This window comes from Strongylocentrotus purpuratus, unplaced genomic scaffold (assembly GCF_000002235.5).
Source record: "Strongylocentrotus purpuratus isolate Spur 01 unplaced genomic scaffold, Spur_5.0 spur5_scaffold_17, whole genome shotgun sequence".
Classification (NCBI taxonomy): Eukaryota; Metazoa; Echinodermata; class Echinoidea; order Camarodonta; family Strongylocentrotidae; genus Strongylocentrotus; species Strongylocentrotus purpuratus.
Window position 1 is genome coordinate 26,101,874 of NW_022145602.1, and position 13,319 is coordinate 26,115,192.

Here is a 13,319-nt window from a genome sequence, read left to right on the forward strand (position 1 = left end):
GTAGCGACAAGTAGTGCAGTGGGCCTTTAACATAATATCAAAACAAGGAGTATGATACAAAATGGCGACAGATGGCAGTATCAGGTGCTACTGCATTGTCCATTTGAAGATCGATCCTTCTCAGGTGACATAACTTTTCGACTGATGTTCTTCCAAACTGACAGAAAAGGAACAAGAAAGCTCACAACTTCAAACTTCACCTTTAATCACAACTCAAACTTCCCTTTAAAAGCAATTTATTATTTGATATCATATTTTTAGCTTGGAGGAAGTTATTATGGTAATGATGATTTTGTATAGGCAGGTTGTAGGCAACCAGGAATATAAACTGATTTATCATTTCATGTTTTGTAATGTCCACATTATGTCAGCATATAATGAATAATGCCTTCTGAAAGAGAAAACAGATTCTATTAACTAAGATAAAGTGGTGTCATGTTTTAATACTAATAATAGGATAGATTTATTTCCACCTACTTCTGTTTCCTTTACTTATCAGCTATTTTCTTCTAAACCGCTAAGAGGCAATTTTCTATCTGCGGTATACAAATATATTATTATTATTATTACTTAAAAACTGAATTTGTGGTGACGTAACAGTAGGCTCTTTTATTCAGAATGGAAACGCAGAATATGAATTTAAAGAGAAGAAAGGTAAACTCAAAGTTTCAACGTTTATTAATTTTCGACATAATTTCATGGCTTTGTCATTAAAAAAAAGTAACATCTTGTTCACAACATGGATATGAGAAGTGGTACACAAGTAAGTTACGTTGCATGCTCTTTGCAATTGTAGTCTACGATATTAAAGCAATCTAAGTGACCTCGGTAAATAATGTAGAGAGTAGTGTAGGGATCTTTTCAAAGATGTTGCATTCTGTGTTTTGTTACAATTTAAATAATTAAATACTTGATAGAAACGAGCTTACTTTAGCACTATACTAAATACAAAGGTTAAAGCGCAAGTTAACCCTTGTTATGAAAACAGAAAAACAAGAGAAACAGAGTGGCGAATATGTTTGAAATAAATCGTGTTATAGTATGCTATAGAATTTTTTTTTTTTTTAAAGTTATGAGTGTTTGAAATATGAGATCACTAAGTCCATACGAATCTCTAACAGGCAGTGGATTTTGACGTAGATGCGGATAACTCCATCGTGTGGCGTGTAACAAAATAACTTTGATTTCTGTTTTTCTCCTAGGTGCTTTCTCATTTGGGGCACTACTAAAAATGTATTATCACATGTCTTTTAAAGGCCGTCTGTACTAGTTTGGCAAGGAGGGATTAGACCACCCAGGGTGGTCATTGACAAGTGGCTATCTTATCAACTCAGCTCTTAGTTAACATAAGAAAAAGAGGATCAAGGGGGACCACTGGTCACCGATTAGGCATTGTTTTCTATATAGAGGGAGCAAGTAGCTACATGTAGTACAGTGGGGCTTTAAAGAGAAAAGATGCGTCTGAATCATAAATTTTGGATGGACGAGAAAAAAAAAAAATTGTGTGTTGGAACAATATAGGAAAGTTGTCCACCCCTACATTACAGAGACATAACCGAATCATCCAATTCGAAGAGCCCATACTTATAACTTTCTCATTTTTGTCCGATTTAATTCGATCTTCCACCAGTCCAATTCTCTTATATATTTTTGGTTGCTTTTGCTTTTGGTTTGCTATCAAAGTTGAATTTCCCTTTAATTCTTTTCCTCAATATCTAAATGTGATTTGTCTCGTATCATTTCCATTGAGTCTATTCCTTCTTGTTGAAGTTATCATTGTCATCGTATTCCTCTTTCCTTTCTCTTCTCATCCGTTGTCTTCTTCTTATCACGATCTCCCTTTTAAAACTTCAATTCCTTTTTATCTTTCCATTCATTTCTTTCTCCACATTTCCTCTTTCATTTTCATTCTTTTCTAATTGGTATGGCAACAGTTTGTTCACTTCCTCTTCGCCTGCTTGTTCCTTATTCTATTATTAAACAAAGAAGCACTTTTGAGATTTTCATAGTTCTTGTGCTTATCCAATGTAGTGTTTATTAAATGCGAACATTGGCGTTCTCGGTCTATAAAAAAGAAGCTCTTTGGCTATCAAATTTAGTTATTTTAAAGATATCGTAAGCGATTATGATATTAATATGACCTGGTGGTTTAAGGATAAAGTTTGAGTAATGATTATGGGGATATACTTTTGTAAAAGAAATTAACGGGAAGCAATAATATTGGTAAAGGTTGGTTATATACTTCAAAGGAATTCACGTATACTATTTGGAACGATCTGAATGAAGAGAAATATATTTAATCTTGCTTAATTCATATGCAATGCACACAGAATTTGGTACATGGGACTACACACAAAATGTTCGGTACAAACCTGAAGGATACTTCTTGTCATATTTCGAATATGAGGGTACTTGAATCTTTGAATCTTTCTCTCTCTCTCTCTCTCTCTCTCTCTCTCTCTCTCTCTTTGTCTTTTTACACACTCTCTCTGTCTCTCCCCTCCCTCCTTCTCACTCCCTCTCTCCATCTCTTTATCTCTCACTCTCTCTCTCTCCCTCTCTCCATCTCTTCCTTCCTTCCTATCTCTCTCCTGACATTGAAAGGTTGAGAGGGCTCACCATTTTTTCCTCATCATCATCATGATTACCAATTCCCAGGACCGAACCCTCTCTGTAATGTTTCTATAATTCCCACTTGCCACGTAACGCTATAAAATCGGACTATTATTGCCAACTTGTTAATCAATAATAAAATATTAATTTGGCCATGTTTGCGCTAGTTGTTTGTCCGTCTGTGTGTATTCTACGTCAGAGCGTTATAAAGAACGTCAAATATGAAACGACTCGACTTGTTTTGACACATGGAATCGTAGTCTGACTTCTAGGCGACGCTGATTTTTTTTCTTCTTAATTCTACAATCATGACGTATCAATCTTCGAATTTAGAGAAACTCTGCGCAAAGGAAAGGCAATCTCCTCAGACTCTATTTGAAGTCAAACGAAACAAATTGACCAAACATCAACAAACAAATAAGCAAATAAACAAATAGGCAAACAAAAACAAAAAACAAAAAAACAAAAACAAAAAACAAACAAAAAGCAAACAAAAAGCAGACATGAAAACAAAAACGTCATTAAGATTGAGACTTTATTCTCTATCAATTTTTAGACTATTATTTACGTATTGTATCGGAATCATGCTAAATGGCTCTAAAGGCATTTTAACCTTTTGAATTAATTGGTCATTCAAGTAGTTATGTTCTTTAAACATCATGACAATTACTCTAAAAGTACAGATATCTTTTGAAGTCTCCTTTTCCCCCTTAGTTTTCTTCATGTTCAATTTAGCTGTGTACGAAACGAATTCTGTTTGCACCTCGATACAAATATTCACAAAATCATAGACAACCGTCATTAGCTATGAAGCAATCACATATCAATTTGTTACAAATCATTGTCACCGTCCATGCAATCCGCCTTATAAACCACCATTTAGACTAATTGTTGCGTTATATTTTTGTTAAATATTCAGTGGTACCTTTCTTGAAGAGTACGAGTCACAGGCAGCACATATAGCTAGGAGACTCTCATAGTGATATGTTTATTTTCCTATGCTTTATGGAAGCTATAATATACTTGAGTCAATGAAATAAAGCAATCATCTTCATGCTTAAAATGATATTTTCAATGTTGTTTTCTTCTTTTCGCAGCGAATGCTCCTGTTTCAGACTGGACTCTGCCCATGCCAGATTAATTTATTCAGTATAATGATTACGCTATTATTAACGAGTCAATAAGATAGTAATTTTTGTGGATTGTCCTATTGTGCCGTTAAAGAGTCTTTTCATTCATGGTCATAATATGAAACTTTAAAAGTTGTCGGTGTTTCTGTAGATTTTCAATTCCCCGTTTTTTTTTCTATGTTAGGTCAAATAGAAATAATTTCTAATTTCTCGTCCCGCCCCTCTTCCTTTTTTCGCCACGCCTCAATTGTTTCCAATTTTTTTGATTTTTAATTTTAAGAAATAACAATCGCAGGATATCTAGTCAATGAGTTTTGTGTTACCCTTCAATAGAGTGGATAGAAAAATATAATTTCAATGAACTAAATTTGTGTTGAGTTGACCAAATAGCGATACTTTTTACATAAAAAAGAGGAAAAACATGACACACCCTCGTACTCCTCCTTAAGAAGGAATATGTTACCGTTGACACCGCCCATACAAAGTATAGGCGACCATTTAGGCTGATTTTTGGTCACGTCTTTTCCAAAGTCAATAGTATCTTTATTTGAATAGAATGAGTCACAGGCAGCCCTCGCTCGTGTTGATGAGACTCTCAGGAAAACATGTTTATTTTCAAGTGCTTGTTGCTTTGATATTACTCGAGTTCAATGATTTAAATCAATAATGGATATCTGCGTGCTTAAAATAACCTTGTCAATGATCTTGTCGATGATTTCTGTTTCTTCTCACAACAGTGAATGCTCCTGTTTCAGATTGGCGTCTGTCCAAGTGATTTTTTAGTTTTATTTATTTAGTATAGTAATTACAATATCAACGGGTAAAAATAAGATTGTACTTTATGCCGATTGTGTCTTTATAGAGTGGCATTGGTCTATTACGCATTGGCATAGTTCGGCGTTTCTGTAAATTCCCAGTTCCTGAGTTTTTCTCAGTTACAAAAAGATAGATTAAGATAGAGATGGAGAAACGGAGAGAGAGGAGAGAGAAGAGAGGGAAAGAGAGAGAAAGAGGGGACGAGAGATAGAGAGATGGGAGAGAGAGGGAGAGAGAGAGGAAGAGAGAGAGAGAGAGAGAGAGAGAAAGAGGAAGGACAGGCAGACGAAGATGAAGTGATCTAAAAGATTGGAGTCTGCTTGAGTTTTGACTTGACACTATTAGTTTTTCGCGCCTTTTCTCACAATGAAAATCTAACCTGGTCTTAACCCGTTGGCTACTGAATTATCTAATTCCCATAGGCTTAACACAGGGACCACCAGGTTCCAGTAAACAATGGGTTAACAAATCAATTAAGTTTCTAATTAAACGAATAATGGTAATTAACATCATCATGATGCGTTAAAATAGATGAGTTGATCACTTTGCCGACTAATAAATGGTCCGATTAACACACTAATTTACATTACGTATTAAGTACTTAGGTAACTCTTTGTGTCACAATTTGTTTATATTTGTATTACCGTAATGATTGCCAATGTTTATAGCTGCCAATATGGTAATGTACATTATGAAGGCTAGAATTTAATATTTGAGATTTAGATATAGCGCTAAATACGAAATACCGTGTTTCTAAGTGCTTTAATGTACATATATACATGTATTAAAACCCGGTCATCGCATTCATTCACGTACAATGTGCACCATCTCCAGTCCCTGTAAGGTATTTCTACCATGTTATGGTCACCGTGAAGGCATGTGGCAATTACTAACATACAGACTTGCATCACCTTACAAAGTTCCTATTTCTATCATGGGTAAGAAATGGCAATTATAGATTAAAGCCTTTCCAAAGAACTGGTGCCGTGTCGGGGATCGAAATGCCTAAAGGGATAGTTGAGTTCTGTTTTCAGACCGCAAATGCCTTCAAAGTGCATGGTTCTTGCTCTTATTCTTATATTTTGTGTAGCGCCCTCTGCAACAGAACTCAACTATCCCTTTAAACCACTCGGCTACGACACCATTTAACCATTTTTCCTGATTATATTCCTCATTTTTGTTCTCTTTAAAATTTTATATCCATGATGTCATTTATTTCCGGCTTGCGAAAATACCCAAGACACTATTTTGTTCTTACCACCTCTCTTTCTCTCTCTCTCTCTCTCTCTGTGTCTGTGTCTGTTTGTCTGTTTGTCTGTCTCTGTCTGTCTCTCTCTCTCTCTCCCTGTCTATGTCTGTCTGTCTGTCTCTGTCTCTGTCTCTGTCTGTCTCTCTCTCTCTCTCTCCCTGTCTGTGTCTGTTTGTGTGTCTCTGTCTCTCTCTCTGTCTCTCTGTCTCTCTGTCTCTCTCTCTTTCTTCCCTTGTCTATTCTTATTTCCGGCTTGCGAAAATACCCAAGACATTATTTTGTTTTTGCCACCTCCCCCCCCCCCTCTCTCTCTCTCTCTCTCTCACTATCTCTGTCTCTGTCTCTCCCTCTTTCTTCCCTTGCATTGTTTTCATCAAGGTTGTTCCGTTACATGATGGTAAACAAGGTACAGTCACCCATGACGCGTTTGCAAAGTAAACATATCAATGAGGTGCCCATTATTCTAAGACCGTTAATTAACGATCCCAAATCCCTCTTGTCAATAGCATAGTGAGACATTAAAGCTATGATTCACAATCCTTTTATTTTTATTTGATTTTAGATGTTGTTGTTCGAGTGTGTCTGGACATTAAGACACGCCCACAAATACAAGGCCAAGTAACATTAATCCTTAGTGTCTCGTTAGTCTTCAGGCACAGACCCTTGTCAGTCGCTGTGAGTAACAGTGTCTGCGATGTGAGACTAAGCTGAGAGCATACAACATAAGCACTGTACTTAAGCTGCTTCGAACACAGTCAGAGACTGACAGAGATAGGCTCTCCTTAAGGCTTTGGAAAATGGGGTAAAATTTCAAATTTGAGTCTGTATATGCAACCTAGTTTCTCTTCTCCTCCTTCCTGTTTGTCGGCAAGCCACATGTGTGTGTTTGTGGGGGAGGGGGAGGAGGAGAGGGGGGGGGGAGTATTCTGAGATATTTCTGTTATAAAATGGACTAAATATGTTCTGAAGACAAATAAATGTGATAACACAAAATCATACTTGTAATGCAATTTCCCCTAGTTTTTCGCCTCTGAGGTGCATCGTACAAATGAACTGTTGTGAAGATGATTTGTGTTGAAATTTACCCAATGACATTGTATGTATAGAAGAAAATATCACAATAAATGATGTAGAACCCCTCCCCCTCCTTCCTCCTTGGATCTGAACATTTGGACGAGAAAACTAAGAATCAATTTTACTTGGCATCACATAAATAATTCTTGACATGGCTTCTAGGCTTTCAATTGGCGGTTACTTGCCAAAATGAGAAAACTGTTTCAACCCCTAGAACTAGAGCGTGACTAAGGGGGCTTATACCATGATATATTTCAGTTTTCCATCTCCTGATTACTTCCTCATACCAGCGACTCCTCCGACACTGTCTTGAGCAACAATTTCTGTGTGGATTCGACGTGTGGTTTTCATTTTTTTTTTCGGAATTAAAGATGTTAATTTAAATGCAGACAAAATATTTTTAAAAAATAACAACAACAACAACAAAATTCTGCGTCGTTGAGGAGACACAAGATAGGGGAGGGAATTCAAACTGATTTTGATTTAGAACATGAAAACAATTTGGAGTGCTATGGGGATGGCTCAATGTGCACATCAGACATAAGTATACATAGATAAGTACCCAAAGTAGGACTATGTTAACGTCTTGATGTACGAGGTACGGCGGCTACGCCTGTGTAACGCCCTCTGAAGTACGCCAGAGTTAGACATGAATGAACTTCATACCAACAAGGGGCGCTATTAAGGTACGGAGAGCGGTCGTTGGAAACCCCAGGTGAGTTGTGAAATAATATTCAATCTCAAGACATTTATGAACCAGCCATGCAGTGAAGTATCCAGACCTTAGGAGGGGTAAAACATTTCAGCTTGAAATAAGGAAACACCATTTCGAAGGCCTTGATTTGGGTGGCAGATTAGGGGTGCATGTATAAAGATAACTTTTCTGGGAAGAAAGGTTCTTTGAAACTTTGAAGTTTGAAAACTTGTCAAGATTATTGACTCGCAAATTAAAGATTTACAACACTCCTTTTTTTGGGGGGGGGGGGGGGGGGCTTCTCTTATGATTTTTCTAGGGGCACAGTGCCCCTCATGCCCTTTTTTCAAATACGTTAGTGGACCGAACCGAAAAACAAAATCAGTAGTATTTTGAAATGGGGGTCGCCATCATTCCGCTGGTGCCGTTTGGGTGATAAACAGGTTTAAACTTGGGCTCAAGTCACGAATGGAAGGGGTCAATCTCTCACCCCTAGCTGGTCTGGTAGACGACAGATGACAGCTTCGGTTGCTATGGCGACGTCGTGAAGTTGACGGTCTGGATGTTGTCGCTGGCGCTGTTTTGGCGGAAGGCAAGGAAGGCATCGAAATATACTTTTGTGTTGTCTTCTTTTCCCTTTTCATGATATATATATATATTTTTTTATGAGAGAGGGAAAGAGGTAGAAAAAGAAGAAAGAGAGAGAGAGAGAGAGAGAGAGAGATTTAAAAGAGAGAGAGAGAGAGAGAGAGAGAGAGGTGGAGAAAAGGACAATGGATAGACAGAGTAAACACGAGGGAGAAACCATGGGTTGATGGAGAAATAGACATTATAAAGATGGATGGAGTAGTGAAAGAGGCAGATTGAATTAAAGATACTATGATATGGAGAGAGAAAGGGTCAGAGGAAGAGAGAGAGCGAGAGAGAGAGAGAGAGAGGGGGGGGGGGGAGAGGGAGAGAGAGTGGAGGAGGTTATTACAAAGAGTGGCCCTAACTAAATGATTCGAGAAGGATATTCATATTAAAAAAAGTAGAGAAAGTAAATGAGAAGTTGTCGATTGACAATCATTATCAAGACGCGGCGAAAGCAAAAGTCATGTGATCAAAAGTAAAAAGGAAAGCGAAATCGAATGTGCATGAAGAAAACTATAAAGAAGCTCTCCTACCAGCCCCCTCCCCCCCCCCCCCCCCCCTCCCCTCGAAAGTCTTTGGCACCGGTCCAGACAGTCACATCAGTAACTAGCCTGGTCACGTGCCAGGTAGTCGTCGCGTCCTACCCCCTGCGTAGTTGACCGCAAATTAACCTCCAGCCACAATATTGCCAAATAGTCTGCCTCCCAGATGCTACCCTAGTGATTATTTCTCCCCCCCCCCCCCCCCCCCCCCCTCCTCCTCACACTCTCTCTCTCTTCCTCTTTCTTTCTCTCTCTCTCTCTCTCTCCGAGAATATTAATTCTATCAGGGAGTGAATGAGTTTCATTCTCATGGTTGAGTATAAAAGTGGCTTAGACCTACACAATCCTGCTATTAATAATAATTAGATTAATAGAGCGCAGTTCAATTCAATTCAATTCACGGTATTTTATTCACTCATTGTAGCCAAAGGCTAAATTACAAATGAATTTACAGAATGTAAAACATTAAAAACATCATACAATTTAAGAAGGATCATACACAATATTCGAGAAAAAGATTTGAATGCAAATGAAAGGAACTATACATGTATAATGATAACATCTAAATATTGCTTATAACATCAACAAATTGGGAATTAAAATGTAAGTATCATCCACTTTTTTTCAAAATTCAAAGGATTATATAAAGTACATGTAACTGAACTTCTATCTGAAGGAAAAAAATTAATAATACATGGTTATTTTTCATTAAGCTTAATTAAAGGAGTCTTCTATGAGGTTTCTATTTAAGCTTATCTGCCATAGTTTACAGGAGGGATTCGACCGCCCTGCAAGGTCACTGAACAGGTGGTTATCTCATCAACTCGGCTCTCAGTTAACATAAGAAAAAGAGAATCATGGGGGACCAATGGTCACCGATTAGGCATTGTTTGTTATATAGAGGGCGCAAGTAGCTACAAGTAGTGCAGTGGGCCTTTAAAACATACAAATAAAGGTATAATCAAAAGGAACATAAAATTATAAAATTGATCTAAGTAAAATTTACGATCAAATCAATATTGTAGGTAATCTATACATAAACTCTACATCGCTGGGTTGGAAACAAAATTCCTAACAGTAACAGTATTACTTACAGACATACAAACACACTATTCAAAAGCTCCTGAAAACAAGTGCGTCTTTTCAACAAAACTTTGAAGACGGCACCAGATGAGGCTTTCCCTATAAGCTTTGGAGCGGCGTCACTATATGCGTTACTTTTGATTTTGTGTGAGGTAGGTAGCTTTAGAATTGCTTTTGAAACTGCACTTGATTTTATTTTATTTGATGTGATATTTAGTGACAGAATAATAGCCGTATTCGAACACATCCACCGTACTTTGCGAAATTGCAATATATTCATTTCATTATATTATTGTTCAAAATGTAATATCTTTAACCGTAACAATCGGGGCCGACGTGGTTTGCAATTACAGTCAATGGACTACCTTCAAATTGGAATTTATCCAAATTTGCGGTTTTCAGAACACATCAAGAGTTGAATCTACCTTGATTTCTATCCTTTTTCTTTCTTTTTTTCTTTCTTTTCTTCTTCCTCCTTTTTTGATATTTCTTTCTTTCGAGCTTGTGGGATTTCGGATCACATTTCATTGCATGTGATTGTAGTTTGTCACTCATCCGACGCGCCATTACTTATGCCAATCAACCTAATTTTACTCATTTTTTTTCCTCCTTTGATTGTTTGGGTCGTTGCCATGGCAACACAACATCAGTTCCAGTGGGCTCATGATTGGGCTGTCACGTGATCTCACCCGGATGTGATTGGGTCAGATCATGTCAAACGTGACCAGAAAATGGTCTGTTTCCAATCATTCCATATGCATGTATTTGGTCACGTGTCGGTTTTTTCCGAATGTGTTAATTCGATTATTTCACCGATACGTATAGTTACCGAATATTCACCACTATGAAAGTTTGTTATTCCGAAAATGAAATAGGCCTACTGTTTTAAAAAGTCTGAAGGTCAATAATTCCGAAAATGATTTAGAACCCTAAACTATTTCATAGGAGCTATGATTTTTTTTCAAGAGCAATAATTTCTGGAATAAATAATCTTCTAGATTAATGAATTTATAACTGTCTATGGAATAATGAATAACGCCACACATGATCAATTTTATTTTAATTTCTACTTCTTCAACTATTACTGCCGTTGATGATGATGCTGCTGCTGCTACTACTACTACTACTACTTCTACTACTAATACTTGTCTTTTTAATGATAATAATAATTATTATATTAATAACAATGATAATTTTATTTACCCAGGTAAGCCTCATTAACAAAAATGCTGTTCTTCCTGAGGGCCTTGCAGCTATCAGTACTTTACCAGCGATTGTCAGATACCCATAGGCTCTTGGGTGGAGAGTGGCAGAGAGAGAGGTGGGTTAAAGATAAAGGTGAGTTCTAGTAAAAAGGAAAAGAAAATGAATTCTCACAGAATCAAACGAAACTTACACTGAATGTTCAAGATAACAAATAAATGTCATTTGCCAAACAATTTTGGAAGAAAATGTACCTACTGGCTGAGTAATGAGCAGAGAAATATTAGGAAATCAAGGTTATATTAGTAGCCCCGACACCATTTTGTGTAGTCCCATATACATCTGTCTGTGTACCGTGCTTGTTACTTTACCAAGACTGGGCCAAATTTAATATGATTTTGATGACTCCAGAACTTTGCAGTACACACCAATACTTACATGCTACATGATCAACTTTTTCTGATCCATTCCACACCTTTTCTTCCACAATGCAATCGGATGACCAGAACTCACCTTTATCTTTAATATGTTGCCAAAAGTCGTTAGTGCCGGACTGGGACTCGAACTCTCACTCCAAGGATTGAGAGACAAGTGCGTGAATATCAATATTACGCACCTCCATACCGGTATACAAAAGACAAAAATGAAAAATGAAACTGTTTTTTCATTATTATTTTGAGAAAGTCGAGCAGACGCTCGAATAAAAAAAATAGCGTGTGTGCTTATTATTTTATCAGCGGTGCTTATCTCAACGGCACAAATCAACAGGGGACATGAAACCGAAAAGAAGAACAAAAATCATGGGAGAAAATCTGAGTAAACAGGTTCGAGCGTTATCAATTTCGAGACGAATTTGACTGGTTGATGTGCGCATGCGTCATGACACGGCACGCGAAGGACAGGGGGCGCGCGTTCGTTTATGCCCTTATTTGGTCATGTGTTGGGGGTAAAGCGAATAGACGCACGCTCACGTTGGGTAATGACAGGGTCACATTTTTCAAAAATGATTCTTATTGAGAGGAAGAAAACAGACGAGGCGGTTGATTACTTTGAGATAAAATGGGGCTCGATCAAAGACCCTTAATAGTACATGTTGATTGACAGGAGAAGAACTGGAGTAATTGTGAATGTTTACAAAATCGATTTCCTAAAATGCTACTAGAAATAATAAATTAATTAGCGAGCAGAGAAAGGATGTTAAAAAGGATGAAGAAAATTCACGAATAAATAGCAGACAATACATTTATATCAATTGTGTAATTGGCGACAGATAAAAAAATAAATGATAGTGTCACACAATATATTCATGATTTCTGATGGTCGGTTCTCTACCGTGGTTACCCCCTCCCCCCCCCCCCCCCCCCCCCCCCCCCCCCCCTTCCCTCCTTCCCTCTCTCTCTCTCTCTCTCTCCCTCTCTCTCTCTCCCCCTCTCTCTCTCTCTCTCTCTCTCCCCCTTCCATCTCTCTCCCTCTCCTTTCCATATCATCGCAACTCACATATATCCATTGTTTTCTTAGTCTAAATTCAAAGTTTGTCATTGCATAAAGCGATAATAGAATTCATACTCTCTTCAAGCCATCATTGGTATCAGATTCCAGGTATCCATTTTCGACAGACGCTCAGCCCGAGGCGGAATAACATCATCCCTAGCTTCTATTACCAAGGGATGACAGCTAAATAATTTCATTTTCATCTCCCTTTTTGTTTCTTTCTCTCTCTCTCTGTTTTGTGTCTTCTTTTCTTTCTTTTTTTCTTCTTTTCTCTTTCATGCTTTGCTTTTCATTTCATGTTTTTCCTTTTTTCTTTTGCATTAAATTTCTTTTGTCCTCTCTCTCTCTCTCTCTCTCTCTCTCTCCTTTCCTCTAAATAACCGACCGATTCTGGCCATTTTGCCGTAATGTCGATTGTTGTTCGGTCTTAGTAGGGACTTTTAGATTTGCACGTCGACATGGTGGACTACTACGTGTGACTTCCCTTTAAGGCACTACCAGTGCCTTTCTATGTCGACGGTGTAAGTCTAAAAGTCCCTATTGTCCGGTGTCGGTCACACAGGTGTTACAAAGGTACAAGACCAAGATGCGGTCGATTTGGAATCAGACCGGTGGAGTCGGTTTGGCGGTGTGACCGAGAATGATACATCGGTCACACCAACGAGCCCGAAAATGAGACCGACAATAGACCGAAACCAGACCGCCAACAGACCGACAACAGACCGACAACAGACCGAACAAGAATCACGAATGGCCAAGGATGTGCCGGTTTGGAATCGGTTCATCGAAGT